Below are 14,348 nucleotides of genomic sequence, written 5' to 3' on the forward strand. Positions count from 1 at the left end.
CCCATTCTGAGTTAGAGAACATAAGGCAGCATAGATGGGATCACCTTTCTTTCTGAAAAAGAGTACAAGGCAGCACCAGCATTTGTTTTGATTTATTTCTGCTCCTGGGTGTAATTATAACCTCTGGGTTTCAGTGTAAAGGTGGAAAGGGATGTGATTGAATGGGGTTAAGTTTTTTTTTCAAATTGCATTAATACGTGACTTATATGAAAAACAACCACGCTCACACAGGAATGCAGGCAGTATTTGCAAGCTGCCTGTGGATTTATGAAGCGTTTGGAAACATACTGTATGTTATTTCCTGAGACCTGTTTCTTTACACAGCAATGGCGTTTGCTTATTCTGGGACAGTGATGAGACATTAAAGTATTAAAAACAGAATTACAAAAAGGACAGAAAATGTTTATTTCAAAAACTAATAAGGGCTCTGTTTGGTAACAGAAACAAAATTTCAAACTTATTTGGGACTTTGAGAGACTTGCCTAGAGAAAACTCTATCATATATATATTAATTTATACTTCTTTAATAAAACTTTGTTTATATTTATATGTTGAGAATTTTTTACAATTTAAAAAAAATTATATTTAAAAAAAATAAAGCTTAAAAAAAAATCCCTCTTTTCTTTGAATGCTGTTTACACCAAAATAGTATATTTCAGGAGTTCATCTGCTTCCTCTACTCCTTTTCTAGCTGAAGTAACAATAGTCAGTGATGTCCAGACCTCCAGTCTTCAGAGAGGGCAAAAAGAAAAACCTGGGAAACTACAGGCCAGTCAGCCTCACCTCCATCCCTGGAAAGATGATGAAACAGCTCATTCTGGGCATCACCTCAAAGGTAGTGGAGGAACAGAAAGTTATAAGAAGTATTCAACATGGATTCACTAAGGGGAAGTCATGTCTGACTAATCTGGTAGCCTTCTGCAGTGGCATCACTGGATGGATAGATGAGGGGAGGGCAGTGGATGTTGTCTGCATTAACTTCAGCAAGGCTTTCAACACAGGTCTCCCACAGCATCCTCATGGTCAAGCTTAGGAAGTGTGGGTTAGATGGGGTGGACTGATAACTGGCTCAAAGATAGATATCTGAGGGTTGTCATTATTGGCTTAGAGTCTAGTTGGAGGTCAAAATCAATTAACAACCCCAGGGAACTGCATCCAGTTCTGTTCAAAGTATTTGTCAGAGACCTGGGCAAAGGGATAGAGTGTACCCTTAGCAAGTCTGCTGATGATACAAAGTTGGGAGGGGTGACTTGACACACTAGAGAGCTGTGCTGCCATCCAGCGTGACCTGGAAAGGTTGGGTAATTGTACAGAGAGAGACCACATGAGATTCAACAAGGGCAAGTGTAGGGTACTGCACCTAGGGAGGAAAACCCATGCGCCAGTACAGGTTAGGGGCTGACCTGCTAGAAAGCAGCTCTGTGGAAGAAGATCTAGAGTCTTGGTGGTCAACAGAATGACCATGAGGAACAACACGGTCCTTGTGGCCAAGAACACCAGTGGCATCCTGGGTGCATCAAGAGCATGGCAAGCAGGTTGAAGGAGGTTATCCTCCCCCTCAACTCTGCCCTGTCAAGCCCCATCAGGAATACTGCATCCAGTTGTGAGCTCCCAAGCTCATGAAGGTCGAGGAACTACTGGAGAGAGTCCAGGACAGAGCCACTGAGATGGGTAGGGCACTGGAGACTTTGCTATACGGGGAAAGGCTGAGAGATCTGGGTCTGTTCAGCCTGGAGGAGACTGAGAGGGGATCTCATCAATGCTTATAATTATCTAAGGGTCCATCAGGAGGATGGGACCAAGCTCTTCTCAGTGTTGTCTGGTGGCAGGACAAGGGACGGTGGTCACGAACAGCAATAAGGAAGTTCAACCTAAACATAAGGAAAAACTTATGGAAAAAAGTACTGGAAGGGTAAGAGAGCATAGGAACAGTGGAACCTCCTCACCAGAGAGGTGGTGCAGTCTCTCTCTGGAGACACTGAAAACCTGCCCGGATGTCATCCTATGCAACCTGCTCTAGATCAATCTGCTCTGGCAGGGAGGTTGGACTAGATGTTCTCCAGGGGTTCCTTCCAACCCCCAACATTCTGTACTTCTGTGATTCTGTGATGTCACCGGTGGCTGCCATGACAACGGGGTGTCACCAAGTGGAGTGTTCACTCCAGGTGGAGAAAGCGCAGTGAGCAGCAGAGGAACTCTGTTGTGAGCAGCAGCAAACTTTGATGTCTGGACTATACCTATCGCTAGCCATGGCGAAGAAAAAATCCTCAAGAAATTCTTGGAGAAGAAAACCTGCATATTGCCCATGTAGGTTTTCTGAGAGGTTGCAACCTTTTAAAAATAGGGAGTGGGAAAGGAGAGTTTAAGTCTGATTCAGGTTTGACATTGGATACCTGGACTGTATCCGTGAGTTTTATGGGGTTTGGTTTTTTTTGCTTTGACTTTTTCCTGCACAAACCCTCTTGCAGAAAATAAGGGAAGATGGCTAATGCCCTAATCCTGATAATGCTTACACATGTGGTTAGCTTTCAGTGTGTGAGTTGTCCTGCTGAAGTCAGTTAAGACAATTTATGTGCTTAACCCACGTGCCTGTAGTGTAGGGGTCTAGCTGGATGCCCTAGGGGAACAGTTAAATAAAGAATTTATAGAGTATTTTCTAATGAAGACACTGTCTTGACATGGAGAAGCTGAAGTCTCTGGCCTGGATCCTCCAGGAAAAGCAAACAGAGTGGCCTCTCCCCTTTGCCTTTGTCTGCCTGATTCATCTCTTGGGTCACAGGCTGGCTAGAAAGTGAGGCATATCTACAAATGTTTGAAGGATTGTGGCTTAAGAGGGGACAGATCATTCAAGAGCAAGAAGGAAACAGATTTGTGTCCCCATTGGCTCTTTTGGAGTGATAAAACTGAAAACTACATGTGCATCTTACAGCTAGATAGAACTAGACAGCCAAAGTCTAGTAATTAGTTACTGGTTCATTTGCTGGTTGCCTTGAAGAACAGTATGTCCTGGTGGCCCACAAACATGACTGGAGCAGTCATCCCTGATCCATTCCAAAAGCTAAAGATGGGGGCAGCATGGGGACCCCTCAGATGCACTTGCAGCATTCTCTTGATGCTACAGTCTCATGGCTGCACCAAGGACTCCAGGAGGACCTTGAGCAAGGAGGGGCATTACTGTTTCCCTAACATAACTTCCCTGACAGTGCAAGACAGGCAGCACCTTCAGCTGGCAAAGTGCATTTGGAGATGTGTTTTCCAGGAGACCCTGAGCAACCTCTGCAGCCACAGCCCTCAGCTTTTGCTTCAAGTATTTTCTCACACCTCCAGCAGCCCAGGCAGCCCAGGTCTCTGGGTGGTTAGGGTCCAGGTTCTGAGTGAGAGGAGACTGACTGTAACTCTTTCCCCTGGCTCCCTGCTACAGCCATTTCTGAAGTGTCACACATCAGGATGGTATCTGTTTTTCAGGCAAGACCTGTGGCATAACTGGCAGCCTCAGTAGTGTGGCCATGTACCTACATCTGTGTTTTGGAATGTCTTAGGAATTCTCTTTGTTTGTTTGTTTGTTTTAGCAGGGCTGCACAGGCTGTGTTCCTGTAGTGGCAATCCATATGATTCATGTCTTGCACAGTCTGACAAGTTTATTGTAGCTCGCCTGTTCTGAGCTGTGCACTGCATTTGCTGAGCTGCTCAGGGTTGGTACCAGGGCAGCCCACGGTGCTGGGTGCTCTGCCTGGGAGGGCCATTTAAGCAAGCTGCTTGTGTTGGCTTTGGGAAGTGGAGAGGACAGGAGAAAACTTGCTTGGCTTTTATTTTTTAAAACTCTTTCAGAAATAGCATGTTCCTTGGAACAGACAGAGCAGAAAGCAGGGAGATCAATTTGGGGATCTACTGGTGCTGCCAAGATCTGTTTTCATATTTATATTCTAAACTTGCAGAGCATGGAATAAGTTATCATTTTGTTTGAACAGCTTGGAATCTCTACTACTGAGCCTGTAAAAGACTAGATGTCTAGTTACACCTGCTTGGTTTTGACATCTGTCTTCCCTAGGGTTCAAACATTCCTATGTCTTGGGGGTTTCTTCATTTACTGCTGCCTCTCTGAACTTCTCATCTCTTCTTTTTATTTTTTAATATTAAAAAGCTTGTTTGTTTGTTTCTTTGTTGATGTTTTGGTTTCGGTTTTGTTTCCTTTTTTAAAGCAAAAAGAGAAAAGTGCAGAGGGCTGGGAGCAGAAAGGTGGATGCATCCTGGCCTTGCTGAAACCCAGGGATGAGCTGGAGGGAAGAACCAAGACAAAACAGGAGCGACATGACTAGTTGGGAAATTTAGAGCTGTTTCATGAAAACCTGTTTGGTGCCACCTCGCATGCCTCTGCCTTTTGCCTCAGCTTGGAAGGAGTGTGGTGGGGGGGCTCAAGCCATCAGGTTTTCTGGGTGAGCCACAGGGGAACCTACCCTGTGGGTCTGCCCCCATGTGCTGTCCCCATAACCACACACTGCTTTGGAGTCCCCCATGCATGGCTCATACTCTGCAGGGTGATGGCAAGCTCTGCTGAGATGGGTTTCCCTGAGCAGCTGTGAAACATGACCCCTTCCAAGTCAGTGTTGTTCTTCCACAACAGCACAGGGAGAACTACGTCTACCCTGGAGATCAGCCTACTGTTCATTTTGCTCTGGAGCTACATCTACTCCCTTTTATTTGTCTCTTCTCTGAAGTTAATATTTCCATAATAGTTTATACTAGGGCTTCCCCTGGCCTTTGGTGGCTTTTGTCGCTCAGCTACATGCTTTCTGGTTTTGCCAGTTTTCCATAGAGGAAGACAAAGATAAAGGCGAGTTCTGTATTTTGGGATGCAGATTCTGTAGGTGCTGCTATAAATGCTTCTGGTTTAAACTTTGTGACAATGACTGAAGTTTGTAGGACTGGGGTTCACTCGATACTCTTAGCTTGTTGAGGTGTGTCAGAGATGGGCCTGACAGGGTGTGCTGGTTGACAACTGGTTCATCATTTGTTTGGTGCCCACATCTGAGGTTGTGATTTGTTGTCTGAGTGATATGTGGGGCAAAGGGGGCTTGCACTGCATTTGCTCCCAAGTGTGCTCAGCTCCCCAGAACAGGTCAAACAGCCCCCCACTGTCCTGAACACTGTCCTGAATTCACTTGCTGAACTTCTGTAATAACTAGAAAAGTATTGTTGGGGAAATATGTTTTCTGTGTCCAAAAGCAACTACCCCACTTCATTTTGTTCTGAAGATAATACACATAAAAGTGAAATATAGGCTTGTGTTCTTAAAAGGTCATAGTTACTTGGTCCTGAGAGAGATTGCATGTTGAAACACGGTATTTTTAAGATTCAGCGATACTCTAAAGAGCTGCAGTGAATTAGGTCTTTGGCTTGTCAAAACTGTGAAACAGCTAGAAATTGCTCATGATTTGGAAGATGGAGGTGGTCTTTTCTGAGATAAGGAACTCCCTTTTTTCTCATTGCAACCAGGATGGGGATACTGAACCAGGAAGGGCATTGTGTCAGATGCAGAACCAGCAGTCAGTGCTTGTTTTGCATTTTACTAGTTTCATTTAAGGCCTCCTTCTGTCTGGCTTAAAATAGTGGCTTGTAGTGGTAGTGGTCTCCAACCCCTGCTGCCTACTGTGTGGTTGGTTGCTAGGAGGGCTGCTGTCAGCCACATTTTAGTTGTGGATGTGATGACCAATTCTGCATCGTTTTCCAGGCTCTGGCTGTCTGACTCAGCTGGTCCTCTTGTGACTCATTTCAGTCTCCTGTGAGTCCGGGAAGGACTAAAGAGGGAAGTGTGAGTATTTTCAGATATTAAAAATTACCAAACTGAAGGAGTATGCCCACAGTGGAATACCGCAAACGTGGAATGAATTGGGTATTTATATAGGGTGTAAACTCGCCCCTTCCCACTGAAGTTCTTTCCCCAGTTACTGTACTGCTGAATCTAGTTTCCAGTCTCTTCTTGTTCTTCATCCATATGAAAACTGGAAAGCTCTCTGTGAGTTTTGAGTGCATAAGGTCTGATGAAAGTTCACAGGATTTTTGGTACTAAATTCCTCTAGCTGGTTTTGGTTTTGGTTTTTTTGGTGGTTCCACCCTCTCATCATTTACTAGTATTCTCACAGTCACTCTGCCAGCAACCGGAGGCCCACCCCAGGTCATTTTTTCCCCAGCCGTTCCTATGTTATAAAAAGTTTACATAAGATTGGAATTTCCTAGCCATAAGAGTCACCAGAGTTTCCATGGAGGCAGGTATAAACATTCCAGGTTCTCATGAAGACTACTGCAGCTCCCTCTCACCAGGGTCTTCTAGGAGCTACTCACCACTTGTGACAGAGGAGGGATGGAGAGAGACAGTTAAGTCTGTTAAGGCAGTTGAGGGTTACTCAGGCACAGCCTGTGAATTCAAGAGGGGCTTTAGGGGAAAAATGAGTCCACGCTCCAACCTTAAACTCCTGCGTCTCCCCAGTGGTTTTTATTTTGGTCCAGGTGGCTCAGTCCCACTGCACTCGTTCTGGTGCCAGCTCACGGCCCCAGCCTGTTTCATGTCATATGTTTCTGGGTTTATAATCTTAGTTTGGAATGCAAACAGAAGCCATGAGCGACACCAGAAAGTGTCTCTGACTGTCTGACCATCACTTTTGGGGATATTTTCTTGACCCTTCATGATGCGGATGAGGAAGGTAAAGTCTGGAAGACAGGGTGAAAAATTCATGCTCAAGTTGTGTTTCCTTGAGGACACTTCCTCAAGGTCTTTTCTCTGTGTGGGTGTGTATGTGCCTGTGTGAGGATAGGTTATTTACAGAATTGTTTTACCTACTTAAAGTTCAGGTGAGGTGGTTAACCTGCAGTATCCTTTTTCTTGATTTCCTGAAACACACTATAGCTCTCTGTGTATTGGAGTGCTGTAAATTTTGCGTTTGCTCATTCTTATTGAAAGGGAGATGTTGCTGCATAATTGAGGAGCTGGAGCTAATCCTGGCTTTGGGATAGTTGGGAGGTCATCAGATCAGTCTGTCTTGATTTTCTGCTTTGGCAGAGCCCCATGCCCAGCTTCTCCCACTTTTTTCCTCGCATCTTGATCTTCCTTTGCAGCCCGGATCTTTTTTCTTTCATCCAGACCTCACCCAAAGCTTGTTTCTCTCCAACAGGTCTGAATCCTTGCGAACAGGCAAACTGACCTTTTCAGCCCAGCTAGCGCTTGATCTGAGTTTCAGATTTCGTAAACAAAGCAAGGGCTGAATGTCATGCAATGGCCTCTTTGCTAGTGAAACACTTAGGAAAAAATCCTGTGGGAGTGAGAGGCTCAGCCTGAGACTCCAACAAGCCTTGCCCGTATCCTGCCTTCACAAGTAGAGTTGCTTCTCAAGAGTGAGGTATGCGAGGTGCCAGCCATTCCCTGTGGTTTCACCACACTTGCAGGCTAGTTGGAGTAATTGACATTACAAAGCTAATATTTACAGGGGGAAAGTAGTGCAGGTAGGGGAGGCAACTGTGGTGGAAAAAGCCAAAAAATCCTTTCCTCTTGGCAGTTGTGGGAAGCCATGAGCTTGCCGGGGATGCATGGGTGAGGGGGGAACAGTAGGGCAGAAGAGGGAAACACTGATTCATTTTATCCTCTTTTCCTGAGGTCCTAGCACCCCTTCCCAGGAACTAGGGTAAGAGAGGGTCTGGTAGGGTGGCCAATGGCGTCTGTAGTACCTGGGGTCAGGAATTGAGGGTGTCCTTTGTTTCCCCTATAAGATGGGGATGCTGTGGTCAACCTCTGTTCAGAAGATAGAAACTGAAGTGACCCAACTGACTGACTTAACCCACACTGCCTGGAAAGCAGAGCCCCGTGCCAAGGTCCTCATTTTTTTTACAGTCCTGCTTTCAGGATACAGCTCTGTCAGCAAGTAGCAATCAGAGATGGAGCTCATGGGGACCCAGAGGCTCTTGCATTACAGATCTGTTTGGAGGTTAAACATAGGGATGCACATGCATGCTAAACTGGACTACAAGGCAAACCACGGCCAGTTTCATATTTACAGCTGAGACTATCTTGTAAAGGTCTCCAAAGTAAACTTTATGTGCTGTAGAAATGCTGTGGTTACTGTTTGCTTCACTTTGCTGCTCTGGAGGACATAGGATGGGGAGGAGGAAGGTGGCCAGAACACACGTGCATTTGCCAAACAGCCTGACGTGGCACATTCATCTGAGTAATTTGCACTATTCCAACTGTGCTGGGTTTTCCCCTAAGAAGGTATCTAGGAGTTACCTTTGAGGTGAGCATGGACTTGACTGCTGGACCTTCTCACACCAAGATCTAGAAATTGTTGTCTGGTCCAGTGGCGGTAGCATCTGGCGGTAGCAGGGAGGTAATGAGGAAGCCTCTGGTGAGGTATATTTTAACCTGTGTTCTCAGGTGTTGCATTGCTAATTAACTATAATGTGAAACATAAACTAGTCACATGATTTACTGAGGAAATCTGTAATATTTCATGTCATTACTGCAGTTCATTAAAGTGGGAGATGGAGGTGACCCTGGAAGAATCCTTCACTGACGTGTAATCAGGGATTTAAATGTTAAGTGTATGTATTTGTCCCTGAGATTTTGCTTCATGTGCCTAAACCAGGAATAGGTCAGATAATCCTACAGCCTGTTACTCAGGCTTGTGGACACCTGAACCCACATCAAAAGAATTAATAAGAATCACCATGTTTCTGGATTACGTAGGATATTAGGGCTTTGTGGCTTGCAGTGGATATGGAAGAGTGGAGTTTCGTAGTGATGAGATGGGAAATTGTGGTCACTGAACACTGAAGGGAAGACTTGATATTGCAGGGACTCTGCAATATACTTTGGTCTACAGAGACAAAATAAAGAGAGCATAGATGTAACAAAGGGTGATCTGTTGCTGGCTTGTACTGATGTTTCAGATGTATAGAATGCTTATTTAAGTGGTTGCCCACAGTCCAAATCCAGCTCACATGACATTGTCTAGTGACCCATCAGATGTGATGAGTGTGGGCAGATGGAGCTGGAGCAGCCTAGCTGTTAACCAGACTCTCGTCCAGGGTCTGTCCCGGGGTCGTTTGGACTGTGTGGGACATGCCAGGGCTCTGGGTAGCCTATTTCCCACCAAGCTGCTCATGACAGCTTGCACCTGGAATGGCAGGATTGCTTCCAGGAGTGATGAACCCAGCAGGGATGGATCTGCCCATCTCAAAATCTCTATACATAGCTCTGGGAAAGGAGCTGCTGCCTCTGCAGGGACCTTGTACCAGAAAGCACCCATCTACCAGCATTCCCCAACACGGGAGATGTCTTAGAGGGGAAAGCAGTTGTGCACCATCTCACTGGCTGTGTCCTCTTCTCCTTGGTCAGCTGAGAAAGCCATCAGTACCTAGCAGGCAAATTGCCTTAGATTGAAGGAGTTAAAATAGGAAGGGAATAAAGATGGTTTCTGAGGAGATGCAGCAGTATCCTGAGCCACATGCCCAAATAACCTGCCTAGGGCATGATAGAGAGCAACTGCCTACATTTCCCCATGCCCAAGAGTAGTAACTGAGTTCTGGGTTGCTAACTTTTGTCTTCACTATAAAGGAAAGTCATGGTGTGGATTATGAGGTAGTAATCAGGGTCGTCTTGCTGAAGCTTTAAATGCAGGAAAGGGATGTGTAGGAGGGCATTCCGGGGTGACAGGGGAATATGAGTTGTGAAGTTGATTGGGGTCTGAGTTCCCTGGACATTGCTCAGTAGCAGCTTTGTGATTTGGTGGGGGAATAGAAGGATGCTCACCTTTTTTTGGTTGGTTTTGTTTATGGCTACTCTGTGTGTTGGACAGTCTTGCTTTATGCATCTGGCTGTGGGACGTAGATCATATGTGGAGCCATATGAAGCCAGGTCTGGAGCAATGCAGGGGACAGGCCCTGTCACATCTTTGAGAACTGTCGTATGATATGTAAGCATTTAAGAAACTGCTAATTAGGATCAGACAGTTTTACTAACATGACAGGAAAAGCAGAGCAGAAAGTCAAAGATTTTCACCTGGAACTAAGGCTCCCTTGACATGTTCTGCTCACCAAGAATATGAAGGAGCTGAGGCTGTTGAGGTCTGAACTCCACTTCGAGGTTGTCTCCAAACATTTGGTAGCACAAGGAAAGGAATTTGTGTAGCCTCCAGGAACATAAATTTTAAGGAGTTCCCAAGAGTGCAGTGGTACTGGGGACAATGCCCCTCAAAAGGGGCCACAAGGAAGCCACCGTGAAGAAGGGTGCTGTGCTTGAGACAGCTATTTTGAAGGTTCAATACATTAAGCCTACCTGGCAGATCTCATTTTCATTCCCTTCTCAACCTAGGCATGTCTATGAGCTTGCAGGCTCGTGCTTCTCTGGGGAGAAGTGGAAGATATTTATTTCAGGAGTGTCTTGTGTGCATCATTTATATGCTGAACACACGCCATGTGCTTTCGACGGTATTTTTCAAGCAGGCACTGTTGTTCTGGCAGCAGTCAGCAAGCAGCCTCTGGTTACAGTGCACTGGCAGCTCTGCAGGTACTGCAGAAGGTCTCACTTACTACTTAATACAAGGCAGGGGCTTGCTCTCTTGCTACCACCCAGGCCAAGTTTATAGATCAGTAAGTTCTAGGAGAAAAGCAGAAAAAAACACTGGTGACTTTAGAATTGTTCCTTCTTTAGTCCCCAAAGTGTATTTTTTGCCTTTTGGGGTGATGTGGGTGGATAGGGAACTTTAGCTCACTTGCTTTCCTGAAACCTGTTGGAAGTACAAGTGAAGCAGCTGGCTGATTTGTGTATGCATGCAGAAGAGGGGCCATCTGAATTGTAAATAGCACCCGCTAAATTATTACAAAGTGAAAGCTAACGTGGGAGGAGTTCTCAGGAAAAAAAAAAACACAAAAAGACCCAAAAACAACAACCAAAAAAAACCCCTCAAAAAACAAACAAACCAAACTCTCAAGTCTTTTAATAAAAGTCATTCAGACTGTTTTAGCATTGTCCCCTGGCTGCACACTACATGGCTTGTGTGGATGCTGTGGGGAGTTACATGAGTTGTATCAAGAACAGGGGAGGCCCCATTAACTCCAGTTACCTTCAGTTGTGTGAGAGCTTTAAGTGACTGCACTAAAACTCACTATTAAAGAAAGGAACTATCAATTTTATTTAATGCATGGTGCCCAACCTTGATTCTGCTCCCATTCCAGGGTCTTTCTATATTCAGGGCTGATACAAAAATTAGACCTGCACTCTTCAGGGCTTGTATTTAGCTGTTGCTGGCTCTTAGCTGCAACTTGGCTGGCTAACTGGGGCTGTGGGAGGCTACCCTGCACCCCTGCTAAGGCAGAGAGACTAAACCTGAGCTCAGCCTGTGTTGCCACTTCCCTTAGTCCAGGGGAAGCTTTTGTAGGTGAGGCTGCTGGTCCAGGCTTTGGGTAAGCAGGAGCATTTAGTAGGCACATCCTAATCCCCTCTGCTCCTGGCAGAGAGCAAAATGATGAGGAGACAGAGGCCAGGGTTGGGTCATCCTGCACAAAACAAGGCAAGGTGGCTGCTGGGATCTTCTGTAGAAAAAGGAGGTGGCAAGAGGGGCTCACCCTCACACAGGAGGTTTCTTGTGAGCTTTGGTTAAGGAGGACTTCTCCCAAGTGAAACAGCCTGGTTTTCATCCCTCTGTAGCTTATAGCATCTCTCCAAGACTCCTTGGAAGCATCCCTGCTGACTCTGGGGGATGCTTAGGTGCATTGCTGTCACAGGGCTTGCCTGGCATGGATCACCCCATTACTGCCAGATTGTTTCTTCAAGGACATTGTGGCAAGGTATTGTCAGCCTATGTAATCCAAAGGCTGAAGCTGTAAATCATATTACAGGCTGTAATGAGGAATTTGATCCCTGTAAAAAACCATCCAACTTTTATTCACATTTATTACTATTTCTGCTATTGCCGTGGATTAAAGATCCTTTTTGAAAGAAAGAAAATGCCACCAGCTCAATTTGATAGTGTCCTCTGGAAATTTAGGGTTGTGTTTTTCACACATTAACTGCACAGGCAAATTTGCAATAAAAATTACTTTGCTGCAGAAGCCTTCTTTTCCCATCACCAAGCTGTCAATCAGCCTGTAATTTCTTGGTATCGGACTGTGCTGAAGAGCTGGCCGAGTTATACTTCTTACAGTGTATGCACCTAAAGCCTCAAATGTCAGAAAATCATTTTGGATGGAAGAGGATTTTATCCTTCTTTTTTTAAGGGGGAAAAATGTTTCTCTTGCAATGAGATAAAGACATCTAGGTAGGGTGAAAATGGCAGCAGAGAAGTCCAAAGTCCTTCCTTTAGCCGCAACCCTGCTTCCTTCACCCTCTCTGTTTTTAGGGTACCAGTGTGGGTCAGGATTTGTCCTCTGCTCCTCCTCTGCAGTATTAGCCCCTGCTGTGGCTACCAGCAGCGTTGCAGGGACAGCAAGGGGCTGGTTGTTGACGTGGGAGCCGGTCCCTGACAACAGCTCATTTCACCAAGGGGCACAGGCGGTCGGCCATCTGACGTTGACAACATTGAGTGACTGCTGACCTTGTTTCTAGCGTCAGCTGATACCAACTGGAGCCCTGCCAGTTTGCACCAGTGGAAAGTCTCCCTCTTAATGGTGGCGATTATCCTGATTTTTCACAGTGGCGCTGAGAAAGTTTCGGCTGCTGCGCTTCACAGCCCTGACTTTAATTTGGGGTTCCTGGGTCTTCTGATGCTATCTTTAGAAAAGCACGTGAGAAGAACCTCTCTCCTTGTTCTGCGTCAACCGGGTGTTGGATTTTTTTTTTCCCCCTTTTTATTTTGTATTAAGAGATATTGCTCAAGCACACCGTGGAACGAAAGCCATAAAGCTATAAATTACAGCTCTGCTAGGTCCACAATATGTTACCAATTACATCTGCTTTATTATTCACGTCCAGGGGGAAAACATATATCAAACTAACCCCACTCTCCAGGCAGGTCGGTACTGTACTAGAAGGAACACCGTGACTCTTCTTAATCAGTGGAAAAACAAACACAGTTTCAGCTCGCTCGCATATGATATTTGTGTCCAGGATGACAAGTTGAGTAATATTGCTGCTGTTCTCCAAGCTCACCGTGTGCCACGTGATATAGCATTTGGGGCAACATCATCTCCCTGTGGAAAGGAGAGAGGAGAGAAAGCACCTAAAAGGGGCAGGGAGGTGGGGAAGTCTGAGGATGAAATCGCAAGGACCTTGGAAATTGCTGCCAAGGAGGTTGGTGGCGGGGGGAGTTAATACGAATGGCAACAAACAGCAACAAACAGCAACAGAAATCACATGAAAGCTGAGGGTCAAGTCTGCAAAGGAGGGCACGCTATAGTTTGCAGAGTTTCATTGCTAGAGCAGGGTTAGTGGGCTTTTGTGTTGCCTGTTCCAGCAGGGTCGAGGGTTTCCTCACATACCTTGATAGGAACATGCCTCACTTCTTCACAAATCCATCCCTGTGCAGGGAAGCAGGTGGGGATATTGAAGCAAACTGGAGTGATTGCTTTGCTGGTTTTTTGGCTTGCCTCTCTACTGAGCAGGTCCTGGGCTCCGGGCTGCTGGGAATTAACTGGAGAATGGGTGTCGGGTGGGTGTGTTAAGGTGTGGTTGCTTGATCATGCTCCTCAGCATTGGAAGTGTGAAGTAATGTTTGTTTTTATGTATGGGTGTATATGCTTATGCATGCATGTGAGTGTGTGTGTGTGAGTGTGAGTTGTGTACATGTGAGCTCCAGAGTCTTCCAAAGAGCAACACTGAATAGTGGAGAAGGAGTTTCTTCCAGGAAAGGGAGCTTAGTGTTAGATACCCCCATGTCTTCACACAAAGAAGTCATCCACGTTAACTGCAAAGTTTGTTGTGGTTTTGTCACTGAAGCATTCATTCAGCTTTTAACTTTATAAAGTTGAAAACAAGTCAAGGTTATGTTTGTGCTTAATAATTCTGCAATGGTGCCAGCTCAGCATATTGTCTTATTCTTCCCTCGTCATTCTGGTTTATTAAAAAGGAACACTGACGACAGACAGAAGGGTGAAGGAGGCTGTGCCTTCCTGTTAAAGTCCCACTGGGCACTGACTCCTTCCCCAGGAATCCCCATAGATTTGTGTTGTTCACAATACCTTTGCCCCAGCACTCTCATCCCTGCTCTGGGTAAGGAATGTTGAGCAGAAAGTCAGGATTTCCATGTCCTCTTCTCTGTGGACCACCTATTTTTTTTCACAATAGAATGATTTTCTGTTTTAGTGGAATATTACTCAGAATCCATCAGTCTCCGTGCTACTTTGAGTTCACTTTAAGCGACTGTGGG

At 45.6% G+C, this 14,348-nt stretch overlaps 1 protein-coding gene across 4 annotated transcripts in view; it reads left to right on the top strand.

Moving 5' to 3' along the window:
- HIPK2 (homeodomain interacting protein kinase 2) overlaps positions 1-14,348 on the top strand; it is a 131,931-nt gene that overhangs the window by 27,893 nt on the left and 89,690 nt on the right. The gene's annotated exons all lie outside the window — the stretch shown is intronic.

This window comes from Calypte anna, chromosome 1, assembly GCF_003957555.1.
Source record: "Calypte anna isolate BGI_N300 chromosome 1, bCalAnn1_v1.p, whole genome shotgun sequence".
In the NCBI taxonomy this organism is placed as follows: Eukaryota; Metazoa; Chordata; class Aves; order Apodiformes; family Trochilidae; genus Calypte; species Calypte anna.